The following is a 14,229-nucleotide window of genomic DNA, read 5'->3' as shown; positions in this document are numbered from 1 at the left end:
TGAAACCTGTGCAGGGACAGGATGAGTTGTTTCACAAACTATCGAGCAGACAAACAGGACGTGTTAGAAATGTAACATCTCGTAGTTAAAAATAAAATGGTTTGGTTTTATGTTTAATGGGTTATCCACCTGGGTAGAGTGTACACGGGAGTGAGAGTTTTTTTTTTGTTTTGGTTGTTTTTTTTTGTTTTTTTTTTATTTTAAACAGGATGCTCACCTTTCCCAGAACAAGCCCCAGTCAAACTCCATTCAGGGTCTAGTGTCACTTCAATGTCTCGACATCTCCTGAAAACAAAACAGGAAAACACAAAGGTCACAAACTGCAGCTCTCTTTAATGTCTGGATGTCTCAACGTGACCGTGGCGCTCTTCTCCGTCCTTTGTATGTTAGAAGAAAAAAAAAAAAAAACCACAGGGTCCAATATGTTTTTCTTTCACAGAAATTCATGGGAAAAACTGATTTCTAAAATGGCACAGGAAGTCGCAGCAGATAGCATCCTGTTTGCGTCCTCCCCTCAGCCTGTTCCACTGCGTCATCACTTCCCTTTCCTGGAAATGTAGCCACTCATCCACCCTATTTACATATTCTGTTTATAAGTCTGGTACCCTGTCATCCTGGTTCTTACTCGCGCTATCTCCGCGAGGGCCGCTGGCCAGAGCTTAACCGAGTGACCACTAAGAGAACAAGGAAGTACAAAAACAATCTCATTCTCTCGAGTCAGACAATTCCTTCAAAATCTATTTAGGCGGTTTAAACGTACCGTTATGACTGTACGATTTATGGTCAAGAAGTGACAGAGCCACTTACCGCTCCTTCCAAATAGTTATTTTTAATGTCCATGTGCTGGTAACCAGTCTCTCAGAATCACACTAATCTCAGTACAGAAGTCTCCCGGGTGTTTTGCGTTTCCTCATGAGAGCATCTGTATGAGCTTTCATCAGTGCGAAAGAAACTGCACGGAGCTCGTCACCAACATCTGTTTTTCCGTTTCAATGGCAGTCACAATATTACGCCCAGTCATAATAACTTTTCAGTTTGAAAGGGATTTTTTTTTTTTTTTTTTTTTTTGAGCCAAAATTATTATTATCGAGAAAACTGTCAAAAGGGTGTTTGGATACAAACTACTCCCCAAAACCGGCGCCGACCTTTAGCACCACGGTCCCACTGCCGCAGATAAGCCCGTCGGATGTTCTTTCCGTCGTGAAATCTGAGAATAATCACACACGCTAAACGCAAATTCTTCATAATCTAAATTAACTGAAAAACATCCACTGCCATGATCCGAAGACAGGCTAAATATAAAATAGACTCGCAAACTAATACGATAAATGCCGTCGAGAGACATTCTCGTCTTTCGTCGTTCTGGCTCACGGTCATCACATCTATAACAGAGGCTGTGTGCGAGTTGCACGTCTGCTACAGAGTCCACAGTGTGTATTCCTCCACCACAGGCCACTGATCACATCGGCCCTAAACACGGAGCTGCAACTGAGCTAATGCTGCAGCTAAATTATTTAAATACAACAACAACAGCAAAGCGTTTCCCTTTTTATCAGCCATCTCACGGTTCAATAATTCTGTGGCAACTGTTAATAACAACAGATCAATAATTTACAGAAACGGTGACTGAAAATCACCCCGTGCAAAGGGACATCCATTTGTTTTTTTTTTTTTATTAATTAATTTATTGTTAAACTTTGTTAATCCCTGTGTTTTCTGCACTGGTTTTACAAACACGTGCAGCACAAGGAGCCTCTGGAAGCGAAGTGTAATTCAGAGCAGGAGATATAAGCACTCATATGAATATGGACCACAGGAGGCGGAGGAGGAGTCAAGGCAAACCGAGTAGAATAAAAAGAGGAAGGAGGAGGGGATACAGTGAGGGGGAGGGGAAGAGAAAGGAGACGCTTGCACACAGCTCTAGTGGTGGTTACATTTCAGAAACGTTTTTCGCGCCGCCATCCATGCTGATCATTTGACTCGGTCTCAGTTCATTAACAACACTTCCTTGGCTCCGTTTTTTATTTCAACCAGAAAAAAGCCTTATTAAGTCTGACCTCAACGTGACGCTTTTTAAAATATTCAAGTCACACTGAAATCTTGCACAACAGAAGCTTACATAATGTGCAACGCTGGCTTCTGTAGTGTGCAGTAATGCAGCAGTAGGAAGCAAAGTTGTAGACTGCAGTCGTCTGCCAGATCCGTTTTGGAGGAGCACCCAGAGGTATCTGCAACCTTAGCAGGACGCCTTCAGTGCTGCGAGCGTGGTTTAAAAAAGGGTTCCTTCCAGCTAGTTGTGCTAGAAAGTGTTCACAAGGGAAACGTGCAGGTAAAACAAACAGACGAGGCTTCTGTAGATAAGTCAGTGGTTCTACCTTCTGAAGAATCAAACAGCAGATACAAAAAATACATTTAAACCAACACCCAAAATAATAATCAGAACAAAACTTTGCGGCTGCAGTCAGTTTCTCTGCAGCACATATGAGTCACGTTAACCCGAAACCGTCGTCTCAACAAAAAATCAACTGAGATATTAATGCCGAAGACACTTTTTAATGGTGGCTGTAGTCGGAGTTTATGAACTTTGACTAAACTGAAAACACTTGAGGACTGGTACCTTTCCATTCTCTACATCCACACAGGACGGCTCCACTTTCACCTCTGTGCTGTTGCCGTGCAATATGTCGTCCTGTGTAAATAGTACTGTGCAATATCCTATTATACCTTTGTTATACAAACTTTTTTGTATTTACATGCTGTACACATACTACATATACTGTTTCTGACCCTGTTGTAGTTTAGTGAATTTAGTTTTTGTTGTATCTTCCAACTAAATTATTTATATGCAAACATTCAAGTGCTTATGTTCTCTAGACAATAATAACACCGGAGAGTTCAAAATGCTGAAAACCTGTCAACCGTAACAAAGCTAAAAACGACACCCGCAGGTCATGGGACCATCATGTTTTCTGGAGAGAGTGTCTTCCTCCTCCAGCCGCTCTGTGGACGGTCCACCCCCTCACGCCCATAGTCTGAGGCGGTGAGTGGCTCCAATGCCCAGATTAACATGACCAGCTGACAGCTGACCCAAGTCGAGGTAACACCCATTATCGGATTATGATAAACTAATAATATCGCCACAGTTATTAACTGCAGAAAGTTGCACCGACAGATGAGTGTAAACACCGACATTATCTGAAGGAAGCTGCGAGGCAGGAGTCCAGGAGTGCAGCGATATGCAAAATAAACACTGCAGGTGTTTATTTTTGTCCTGTAATTAGGTCAGTATTGGTTAGTTTTATTAATAACGGTTCCTTACTTCAGCTCCGCAAGTCGGTATCAAAACACAATTTGCAGATCACGACGAACGCATCTCAGCTTAAGGACAGAGTCGTTTTTAAAACCACTACAAACCTCTTTGACCGAGAGATTTTTTGCTTCCTCTTGCCACCTACCCCCCAAAAATCAAACCGCAATGATTTTCTTCTCAAAGGAACTACTGTTTTTGACTGGCAAGTACAAAACTTTTAGATATCTAACAAACATGCTTACTCTTTTAGTGACTTGATGACGGTAACCTTGTTACTGTTACTGTAAACCTGGTACAAATCGAAAACTGCATCGAATCATTTCAGTAAAAGTTATTAAAAAAAAAATGCAGCATTTCTATCCAGAGTGGTTTGACTAAAAGGCCAGAGCAGCAGCAGCAGCAGCAGCAGCAGTGTCAGTCAGTCATGACCAGAATAGTGAGGAGGACATTCCTGCTCAGCCTGAAATAAAGCCTGCAATCTGAGCTCCCCGAGACAAAGAGTAACAGACCCAACAATAAACACTGGCCCACCCAAAACAAAGATCTGACAAAGTGGGGGCGCACACACACACACACAGTTATAGATCCCCAAAAACGCACTGAAGAGCAAGAAGAAGAGGTGTGTTGACGAAGAAGCCTGAACCGAAACCAGTATTTAATTTTGAATCATGAAAGATCTTAGTTGCTCGAAAAAAACATTTAGCATCTTTACTTCACTGCATTCAAACACACACACACACACACACACACGGATACTGCAGAGGCAAAGTAATAAAGTAACAAAAGGTGCCCATTGCCGTCTGGGACATCAAGTGCAAAAAGGAAACAAAAGGACAGAATGACTTCCTGTTTTCCTTCAAAGAAGCTCTCCACCTCCCGTCAAGCATAAAACCAGCCATATAGCGGGCTAAGTGCAACTGGAGATGCCACCTACCCCAACAGTGTCAACAGCGTCTCTGTGGGAAATTTTATTCTGCAGCCATTGGTTTGTTGAATCCAAGCTGACACAAAAAAAACCCCACAAATAAAAAAAAAGTTGCATGGACTGTGAGCTACAGCTAAGCTGTCAGACCACACCAAAGCGTGGACGTTTCAAACGGCTTTCGGTGCATGAACCTAAATAAATCGCCATCTTTTCAGGATGATTTACAAAAACCGCACAATACTTAAGGGAAACGCTACAATGTTATTCTCGGCTTCGCCTCAGATGTTAGTTAGTGCTGTGGGAAGCGGCGCGTCACGTGACCCACCTCTAACAGACGCCAACAAAGAGAAAGCGCAGTCGTGCTGAGAAATAACCACACTCATGTTAGCTAGGTATCATGTGCAACACATTTACTAGCACAATGTTTCATCTGCTCTTTGCACGTTTGATCTGGCGCATTCAGACAAGAAAAGCTGAGCGAAGTGGTTCAGCAAGAGGTTTATCAAATGGTAAACTTTAGAGTCAGTGACATGACACTAACCAAGAAAGCAGCGCAAACACTTCTGACCGTAAACAAGGGGAAAAAAAAAGAAGAAAAAACAACAAGGAATCGACTTCAAAGCCAGAAAACGAAACAAAAAACGCTCTTTAATAAAACTTCCATCAGTTGGAGGGACAGAAAGCAGGAAGCTCTGCGCAAGCGAATGTAAATAAAATCTGGAACAAACAATCAGATCAAATTTTTAATGAAACGTTTCGAAACGGAAGGAATCACACACCTGCAGTGACTGGAACGTGGATGCGGCGGCGGCGTCCATCCAGGAATCGCAAATGTCTCACCATTTTCCCTTTTTTTAATAAATGGCACAAAATACAAACGAGGCACGGGCCACACTGATGCCCTGTCATTTCATTTAGAACAAAATTAAAGTTTGTTTTGCTGCCATTCATCATCTTGACATTCGGGGGTTTCCCCTTTAATTGCAAGGAAAGACGACTTCCAGAAGCAAACAATTTTTCATACAGTTGAATGCACCATTGTCGCTGCCGAATATTGCTTATTATCCCATTTCCTGCCAACATTACACATGATTTTAATGAAACGCGGGCTAACGGGACTGAAACGGAGCCCAGCGTTTTGATGGCAAGATGGAGAGCGCTGCCACACAATGAGATTCGGGAACGGGGATGAGGAGGACATGTGTGAAGCATGTGTGCGCAAGTGTGGATTTTGAAAACGCGAAGCTGTAAATTGTTCACGAAAAGCCTCCTTTTAGATGGAGATGCAGCTGTGAAATTCCAGCAAGGCTTTAAAAGCGAAAGGGGGGTGGGGGGGACTGTGTCTTTTATTTGTCTGCAGACATTGCTCTTTGTGTCACCGCACACTTTAAACGTGAAGGTCCTTCGGCACCAGGACGTCGTCGTGAAGTGTCAAAAATTAAACCATCTCCGTTTCGCCAACGAATTCATGAGATGGGTCTTTCAAATTTGAATAATAAAATAAAAAAAAGTCTCAACAAGCTTGATTGAATTAGAGTTAATATTATTTTATCATTCACGAAGCGGTCCGCTGCAGAACGAAGCACACCTTCGAAAAACGTGGCGGTGACGCAAATGTGAGAAAAGGGGGACAGGGGAGTCGCGGCTTGGTGAAGCGGACAGAAACAGATTGTGAAACATTTCAGAAGCATTTACATCAAACAGAAAACGAAGCCTCTGTGTTTACGGAAAAACTTATCCACCAATCGTGCAATAAAACGCAAATAAAGCTACGAGCTGTGCATCTGGACGGTCTATTCTATAGAGAAAAATGAATATTTTAAACAGTTAAAAACGCATCTGCGACTGGTTTACGCTGGCTGCAAAACAACGAGCCGTTGACGTTAATTGTGTTAAGAATTGTGCCACATAAAAAGAATCGGCAGTACATGATGTCCAGAGATGAATGTGGTGGGGAAGAGGGTGTAGTTCAAAGCCCAGGGGAAAACTACCTCCATAGAATTGCTCGTTTCCTCTAGAAAAAAAATTATATATATATATATATATAAATAAAAAAAAAACATCCCTTACCCAACGCACACAACACAGAAGAGAAGTGCTGGGACCGGCTGTGTGCGCATCTCCCCATTTTTCTCACACAAACTGCAACGTGTAGAAAAACCAGGGAAAATAAATGAAGGTGAAAACAAAGGGATGGCAGATTCCACTGTGTGTGTGTGTGTGTGTGTGTGTGTGTGCGTCACACAGGCATCTCCTCCAACTATCCATCATTAATACAGACAAAGAATAGAAAGGAAGGGGATAGGACCCACACGGGCGCAGACACAACCAGCTCAACTCAACGCATAGCGCCACTGTAATAATCCTTTCATTTTCTATAAGCTTGACATGTCCGTGTGTGTGTGTGTGTGTGTGTGTGTGTGTGTGTGTGTGTGTGTATAGCAAGGCGATAAGCGTGAGGACGCAGCATTGTTCAGGACAGACCACGGCGACCAAACAAAATGAAGTCGGCCGCGATCACAGAAGGCTAATATTATGGAAATGAGTTCATTAATCAATGGCTAAACAGCCTTTTATCTGGGGAGCCAGAACACCAGGGCCTGATCAGAAACTACGCTGCCCAGTCCGATAACACACACACACACATCTACATACACACACAAACACACACACATCTACACCAGCAACAGATCCAGCTGCCGCAATCCAACAAATCTCACACGGCCACAGATAATTTAGTGTGAAGCTATGTTAAACACTCAAATTACTTTCGGCTATTTTTAAATGGCTCGACATCGATATTAAATATTGTGACTTTGTTGCTCAGGAGCAGTGTGAGTTTCTGTGGACACGTTTCAACTGTGCCACTGACGACTTTCTCTCTCTCTCTCCCTTCCCTCCCTCCCTCCCTTTCGCTCTTGTGTCTTTCTCTCCTCCCTCTCCGTGCTCCCTCCCCCCTCCTCTTTCTCCCCACCGTCCCTGTTGGATTGGTGGAGTAAACACAGGAAAAGAGCAGGCTCTGTTCCACCACGCCAGAGCTGAGCCTGGGCGTTCCTGCAGCGCTCCTGCGCCGGGGTCAAAAGTTTACTGTGGTTTTCATTTCACCTTTCCTCAGCCAATCACAGCGCCACGCTGCCGCGCCTGAACTCCGACCCCGGCAAAGAATTCCTCTCAAAAAAAGATGGTCCGACGCCAGTTTCACAACTTTCGGAGCCAAATTTTTCCCCCCCTCCTCACTACTCCGTGTCCTTTCTTTCAGCCGAGCAGTTCCACGTGTTGACAAGAGCCGAGGTGAAAAAAAGATTCCAGAAACGGGGTTTGAGGGGGGAAGTGGGTTTGAAGAAACTATCAATAACGGCGCTTTGTCAGGAAGAAGGGATTATCCAAAAATCGGAGAATCAAACCGGGATCGTTTTACGCCCCGATGTCAGTAGAGACCATTTTAGTTTGTGCCATTTCAAATTCCAACTGCTTACAAATGAATCCCTGCGCGCTTGATGAAGTGCACTACTAAAGATTTTGGTTTTCAATTTTTTTTTAATGGTCTTTTACCTGCAATGATTTACACAGATGGCTTCAGATGACTTATGAGACAAGGTAGAAATAGGGGATCGCAAGGTAAGTGGGGGGAAAAGAGACTCGGGGCTTTGCTTGCGTTTGCATCCCAACACCTGGAGATGTGTTTAGGAATCAAATCAAAGCTGACCGGGCCGAGGCACACGTGTGCACACGCGCACACACACACACACACACACAGACACAGACACACATGGCGAGCCATAATCCAACTGTCAGTTTGTTTTTGTCTTGGTGACACTGCACTCTGTCCCATCTGCTGAGTGATTAAGCCTGCCCCGCTAATCAAGTCCTTTCGCACTGTAAGGGGAAAAGCAAAGGACGGCGCAGGCCGACCGAGCGGACGCTCTGCCTACGTGGAACGCGAGAGAGGAGACCCCGTACAGCCTCGAAGCGACGGTGAATTTAATGGGTCCAGAAAGGCTTTCAAATGATAAAAAAAAAACCCATACTATGACACAAATAAATACACGGCCGCCTGTTTATTTTGCGATGTCGACATACGGAGCGCGCACTGTGACTTGGACTGGACTTTTGTCAAGTCATAAATTCTCCCACTGTGGTCCATAGACCACATTTCCATATAATGCAAGAAAATGTGCCAGGGTTGAACCGTGTGTTTACTGAAAGAAAGAAAGAAAAAGCTGCTCCGGCCGAGTTGCTCGAATTCTTTCCCCCTCAAAGATTTTTACATTTTAACTTAAATTTAAAATCAAGATTTAAGTTGAATGTTATGTTATAGTCTAAATTTCTTTATTTAAGAAATACCTAAAATAATCCACACAGAGGCTTTTGGCCCCTCAAAACGGTTGAAATCAAACTTACAAATGTCTTTAAATAACCTACAGCTTCCCCTTCAATCCCAAGAGTGACCACATGGAACACAAAAAGGACCTCAACAGCCGTGAGACCGGCGCTAATTGAACGGGGACCTTCACGTCTCCTATTTTTGGGTACACTTCCACGCTCGCGCAGAATCATTTGTTCCACTGCGGCAACTGCAATCAGATGTGCATATAGGAGCGAACCATAAAACGCGGCTAAATGGAAACACGCCGATCGCTTGCCAAACTATACAAAAAAAAAAAAAAATACCGAATCGGAGACTTGAGCGGCCGCGTCAGGAGGCAAGTGTGAGCCCTGCTATTCTGGGGGACGACAATAAGCTCCAGAGCAGCAACCTTTTGATTAGAGTGTTGCCTTAACGACGAGCCACATAAACAGGGGTGACGCCACCAGGCATAGCGAGGAACCGTAATGACGAGGGGGGGGGGCATTTTCCATTTTATCCGGAAAGGAGTGAAAAATAAATCTGGCCAATTAAAAAATAAGTGCAATAAATTACGTGACACATGGCTTCCCAGTGTTGACATGGTGTAATAAGTCTGGAGCCTTTAACGACGGCCTGAACGCCTGTCATTCATGACTTGACTTCTCTTTGAACTCAAGGCTGCAGTAAAGCAAAAAAAAAAAAAAAAAAAAAAATCACAGTGGAAAACAAAGATGGCCGTTGAGCACAGCACCGTGAGCAAATGTCCACATACCTATTGCAACCTGTGCCATTTTCTCTCCCATGAAAGAGATTGTAAATTTCACATGGACTAGGAGACCGTGCCCGCACAGTTCCCGGGCTTCGCATGGTCTCATATCCCCTTACGATTTACGCGACTGCAGGGCCATGCCAGCAGTTGCTTTTCAATCCAGACGGACCCAGAAAGCAACCACACCCCGCTGCCACATAACTTCCAACATCTAACTGGTTCATTTTGGAGATGTGCAGAGAAAGAGGAACACGCAATGTAAACAACAGAAACTGCGCGTTTCACACAGTTGAACTGTAAGGATCAGTAAAGGTGAGCTATGGTTAAAAACAAATAAAATTAAAAGCTACTTCTTCCATCAGATGTGTAACAGGTCGACTTAAAACTACATTCGCACGGTGTTGGACCAGTTCATGACAATATGTCACCCTACGGTTCAATTACAAATTGGAATAATGTAAGGATAAAAGTTAGGTTTCTGTTTAACTCCGTACACATGGATGCAAGACATTTTTAAAGGTCGTCACCACTGAACATAGGGTGGCCGTCAAGAATGAAAGTGCTGTGCAGGGTTCTTCAAGCCATGTCCAACACAGATTTTTCGGTCTGACCGGGGTGAAGCAACCTCTTTATTTATTTATTTTCATTCAATGAAGGCAAAGTATTCATAAGAAAAGAACACTGCAGACCGAGTTAAGATAGGAGTGTGCGTATGGAGCAGTTGAAAAGTTCATTCAGAAAAGAGAGCATCTCTTTTTCCTCTTTCCCTCTTCACCAGCCTCTTTCTTCTTCTTCTTCTCCTTCTTCTTCTTCTATGCTGAAAAACAGACAGAGGGAGCATCTGGTAGCAGTTATCTCTCAAACCAAACTTTTTTTTCACCCCTGCCGTCTCTCCCTAAAGCATTTTTTTTTATAATAATAATAAAAAAAAAAAAAAAAAAGAGACCTCAATCAAAACACAAACACAAGGTCTTGCTAACATTTTACAATAGTAACAAAACTGAGCCAGGGTTCTACCCTCCCACTGGCTTGTTCAGGTGAACCCGTTTTACGAGCATTCTTCAGCTGGGGGAGCGAAAGTTAAAGGGGGAGTTGAAGTTAAAGAGGAAGGGCAAAGAGGGGAGGGGGACAAAGCTCTTGGCACTCCCTTCCCTAATAAACTCTTGCCTTCGTCCAATCAATGGGGACGAGAGGGAGAACTGTTCCAAATCCTCGCTGGTTATAAACTAGAATTGGGTGCAATGATTGCTTCAGGCTGCCTGTTTGGCTTTTTAGAAGTGTGCATGGCTCACATATGGCTCCGCCAGCCTAACACTTGGGTTTTTTACCTCAGAGTTGAGGAAGAGGGGACGGGCTGGATGAATGAGATGTGACTTCAAACAGACTCCCGAGTGCAAACTGCACCACTTGACTTGACTCGGATCTCTGCTGGCTCCGGCTTTCTCCAGTTTATCTGGTTTCAGCACACGCTCACTCTCACTTGTTTGGGCAAAGCAACTTTAAATATTTTAGCAGTGGAAACACGACTGTCTTGTTCAGCAGAGATTTCTATATTTAGCGCTCCTCCAGAGGTAGGCAGAAAAAAAAAAAAAAAAAAAGCAAACCTACCTGTTGAGATCTGCCAGACCAGCACACCAGAGCGTGGTATGCACACATAACACGCAGATCATCGTCGCCGCCCGGCTGACCTTGAGATGTCTGGACTAAACAGGATGTTTTTGCGCAGCCCGGGCTGACCACAGGAAACTTCTGAATTCTCACAACCTGGTTGTAAAGCGACCTCGTATGACAAGTCAAAGCAAAGTCAGAGTTGATCTTCGGAAGAATCGAACGCTGTTGACTACTCTGACTCGACTGGGAAACTGACCAGGGTAAATCAAATTACTGTCAAAGAAAACAAGATTACCAACGCTTTCAGGATGCACCATTATCTTAAAGCAACTGGAGAGCGACTGTTTTCCTTGGCTAACTCTGCGCTCCCTGTACTGGTGGCCAAAAAAAAAAAAAAAAAAAAGTACTTAGACCAAGGAGTCATATTTCAATTAGGTGAAACAACCGGGCTGTCCTTTCAGCTCCGTGTCATCAAGAGTACTCTCAGGGCCACTGTTCATCCGCACACCTATTAATCTTAAATTGAAAGTACGCCACATGACCGATTGGCAGTTACTCGAGACTAAACGTATTATCCGTCTCCGGGTTTCTCTCAAGGCGCACACACTGACGAAACGCTCAAAGAATGCCATCCATTCAGACATCGGTGACACAAAAATGCAGCTTGACAAAGAGATCAGACAAGTCATCAGAAAAAGTGGCACACAGAAGTGGTATGCTCTTCACTTAAGTCTCTTCCCTCCGCCTGAAACCGATCCGTCTTTAGAAGTTCGAAGAAACACCGTAGCGCATTTATTCATCCGACGCCATTAAACAAAAAGAGAGAAACTGTGAGGAGAAGTAACTATGATAAAATGTTTGTTTCACTATCACTAAACATCAGTATATGGACTCCACAAAGTGCATTTTGTACCTAGATCCAATGATGTGTATCTTGTTTACAGAACAGTGTAGTGGAGCCGCTTTCATAACTCCACTATGGAGCAGCTATGGATGTCTATTATTTGCAATGCAGACACATCTTCCACGCCACATGCGAGGCCTGATATCACCCAAGCAACATCACTAAATATACGTCCACTTTGTTATCAATCAGTCGCCGTTATCACGGGATCTTTGACCACCGAGAGACTTCTCCCAGACCCATGAGAAAAAGTGATAAGTTAATGAATTATTGAGAGCACAGGGGCCGGCAGACAAAGAGCGAAAGCCAAGCATCGCAGTCACTTCTGCACCCCATCTGCAGTCAAAGAATCCCCCCAAAGATTGATTCATTGTTAACACAGCCTGACACCCTGTGTGAGGGAGAAAGAAAGTGGGAGATAAAGGGACAGAGAATGGGGGACAGGGGGCTCCATTTGCCAAGAATATGAGCAGAAGCAGCTCGTTGGACAGGTTCCCACAGTGGTCATTATACCACTTGCAAAAATGCCACATACGCGGGGCTTGAGTAATTGCCGTCTATCTGGCTCAAAATAAAGACGAGTTAGCTCATCTGACGGCTGAAGGCCGCCATGGGCCGCTCTCACTTGCTCATTTCCCAGCTGCACACCGTTTCATGCGTGCATTTCGGGAGATTTTTAAACGAATGTCCTGCGTGAAATCACGTTAAGAAAACTCGGGAGCGAGCACGATAAACACCAAACACAAAAAAGAAAGAAGAAAGCAGCAAGATGTTAATACCTGCAAGTATTGGCAGGGAAGCCCGGAGGCAAAGAGTGTGTCAACACACCTAGAATTCAACCGTCTCAGCCATAGGACTAACCTACCACCTTACTAATTTGCCCGTACAGGAGCATGCTCTCCAAGAATGTCCTCTCTCAACCTCAAAAACTGAGCACTCAGCATTACACCTTGTCACGCACAGAGAAAGCAAACCAGGACTCTGCCTGAACCCGGCCAGTGTTTATCTTCCTCTCAGTCTGCATGATTCCCACACACACACACACACACACACGCACCAAGATGTGATTTAAGAAAACCCGGATGGGACGGACCATTATACCCACTACTACAATCTCCAATACACTACAGAAAATAAATAACAGATGCTGTGGATTGTGCAGAACAGCCACGCTGGGGAGGTCAGTTCAAGTTTGGTTTGTCAGCAGTGTAGGACAGTGTTAAGAGCGTTTTACTGATCCCATATGACTCCACCAGAGCCAGGTCAGCTTGTTGCCATTTGTCAAATCGTGTTGCATTTGTGTGTCACAGCATAATGTGAGGAAACCGCGAACCCGCGAACAAAAAGTAAGACACCTCGCCATGTATTCTGGTGTTTTTTTTTTTTTTTTTTTATAAATCTCCGATTACATCCGCGGCGGAGGCTCAACACAGGTAACAAACGACCGATGGACATTTCCGAGAGCAGGACAAGTCACCAACATTGGCTGTGAACGCAGGATTCAAGCAGCCCAAGGCGGACTCACCGGACTGTCTGCTAGAAAATACGGCAACACAAAACGCAATCCAGCCGCGTCGCGGACAATGAACGGAATCCAGTGGCGTTGCAAAGTTAATATTTAGGTTATAAAAGACAAGCAAGTTCACTCAGTGAGCAGTGTGTTTTACGGAGTATTACCAGCCAGGCTATAGCAGCGAATCAGAGCCTGTGTCTCGTAAACTTTGTAGCTGGTGAATAATGGAGACGCCAGCAGAAACACGAAAATAAAGGAGAAAGACGTACCAACAAGGCACGGTGTGATTTATTTAATATTTAAAGCCGGGGGAGACAATAATACCACAACACACATTCCATAACAAATAGACAAATAGAGGTAAGGTGGCTCGTTGTATCACCGTAGCTTAAATAACACAGGCTGCTCCTCGCAGTCGAGCCAACACCAACTATCTCTGTAACAAATTTGCTCGTACAAACACGAACTAGTATGAGCATTCAAAGCTCGGCTACAACGGAATCGCGAAGCGACTGCAAAAAAATAAATAAATTATTTAATTAAAAAAAAACTCACCGGCTTCGACGCTTTCATTGAGTAGAGCAGTTTCTTTTACGCCTCTACAAACTCTCCGCCATCTTCGGCAAGACCGTGTTTGTTTAAATGGGAAACACTCCCAGAGCGGAGGGAGCCAGCTTGTAGCAGGTCGACGGGGCTTCTGGGTAATGTAGTCCTTCACCGTGGCAACCCGCACAGAACTGTTTGGCGTGTTTTCGAAAACGAACTACACCTACACCAGTACTTTTAGGTGAGCAGTCATTGATATTATTAGGGGACAGATTTCGATTTTTATTTATAGCCCGGCAGCAG

General features: G+C 44.1%; 1 protein-coding gene across 9 annotated transcripts in view; it reads right to left on the bottom strand.

The window, feature by feature from the left end:
* LOC125006720 (nuclear receptor coactivator 3-like) overlaps positions 1-14,023 on the bottom strand; it is a 28,029-nt gene extending 14,006 nt beyond the window's left edge. For 7 of the 9 annotated variants that reach the window (XM_047583022.1, XM_047583019.1, XM_047583023.1 and 4 more), the window contains exons 1-2: positions 13,936-14,023; positions 218-285 (exon numbers count right to left, since the gene is read on the bottom strand). The gene's annotated coding sequence lies outside the window, so the exon portion shown is untranslated. Of the gene's footprint in view, positions 1-217; positions 286-2,119; positions 2,300-4,244; positions 4,608-13,935 lie in introns of those variants that run through there. The other 2 variants (XM_047583020.1, XM_047583021.1) reach the window with 2 other exon arrangements.
* Between the last annotated feature and the right edge of the window lie 206 nt (positions 14,024-14,229).

The sequence above is a fragment of the Mugil cephalus genome, chromosome 4, assembly GCF_022458985.1.
Source record: "Mugil cephalus isolate CIBA_MC_2020 chromosome 4, CIBA_Mcephalus_1.1, whole genome shotgun sequence".
NCBI classification, from domain to species: domain Eukaryota; kingdom Metazoa; phylum Chordata; class Actinopteri; order Mugiliformes; family Mugilidae; genus Mugil; species Mugil cephalus.
The sequence above is the reverse complement of the archived record's forward strand: the minus strand, read 5'-3'. Positions and strand labels throughout refer to the sequence as shown.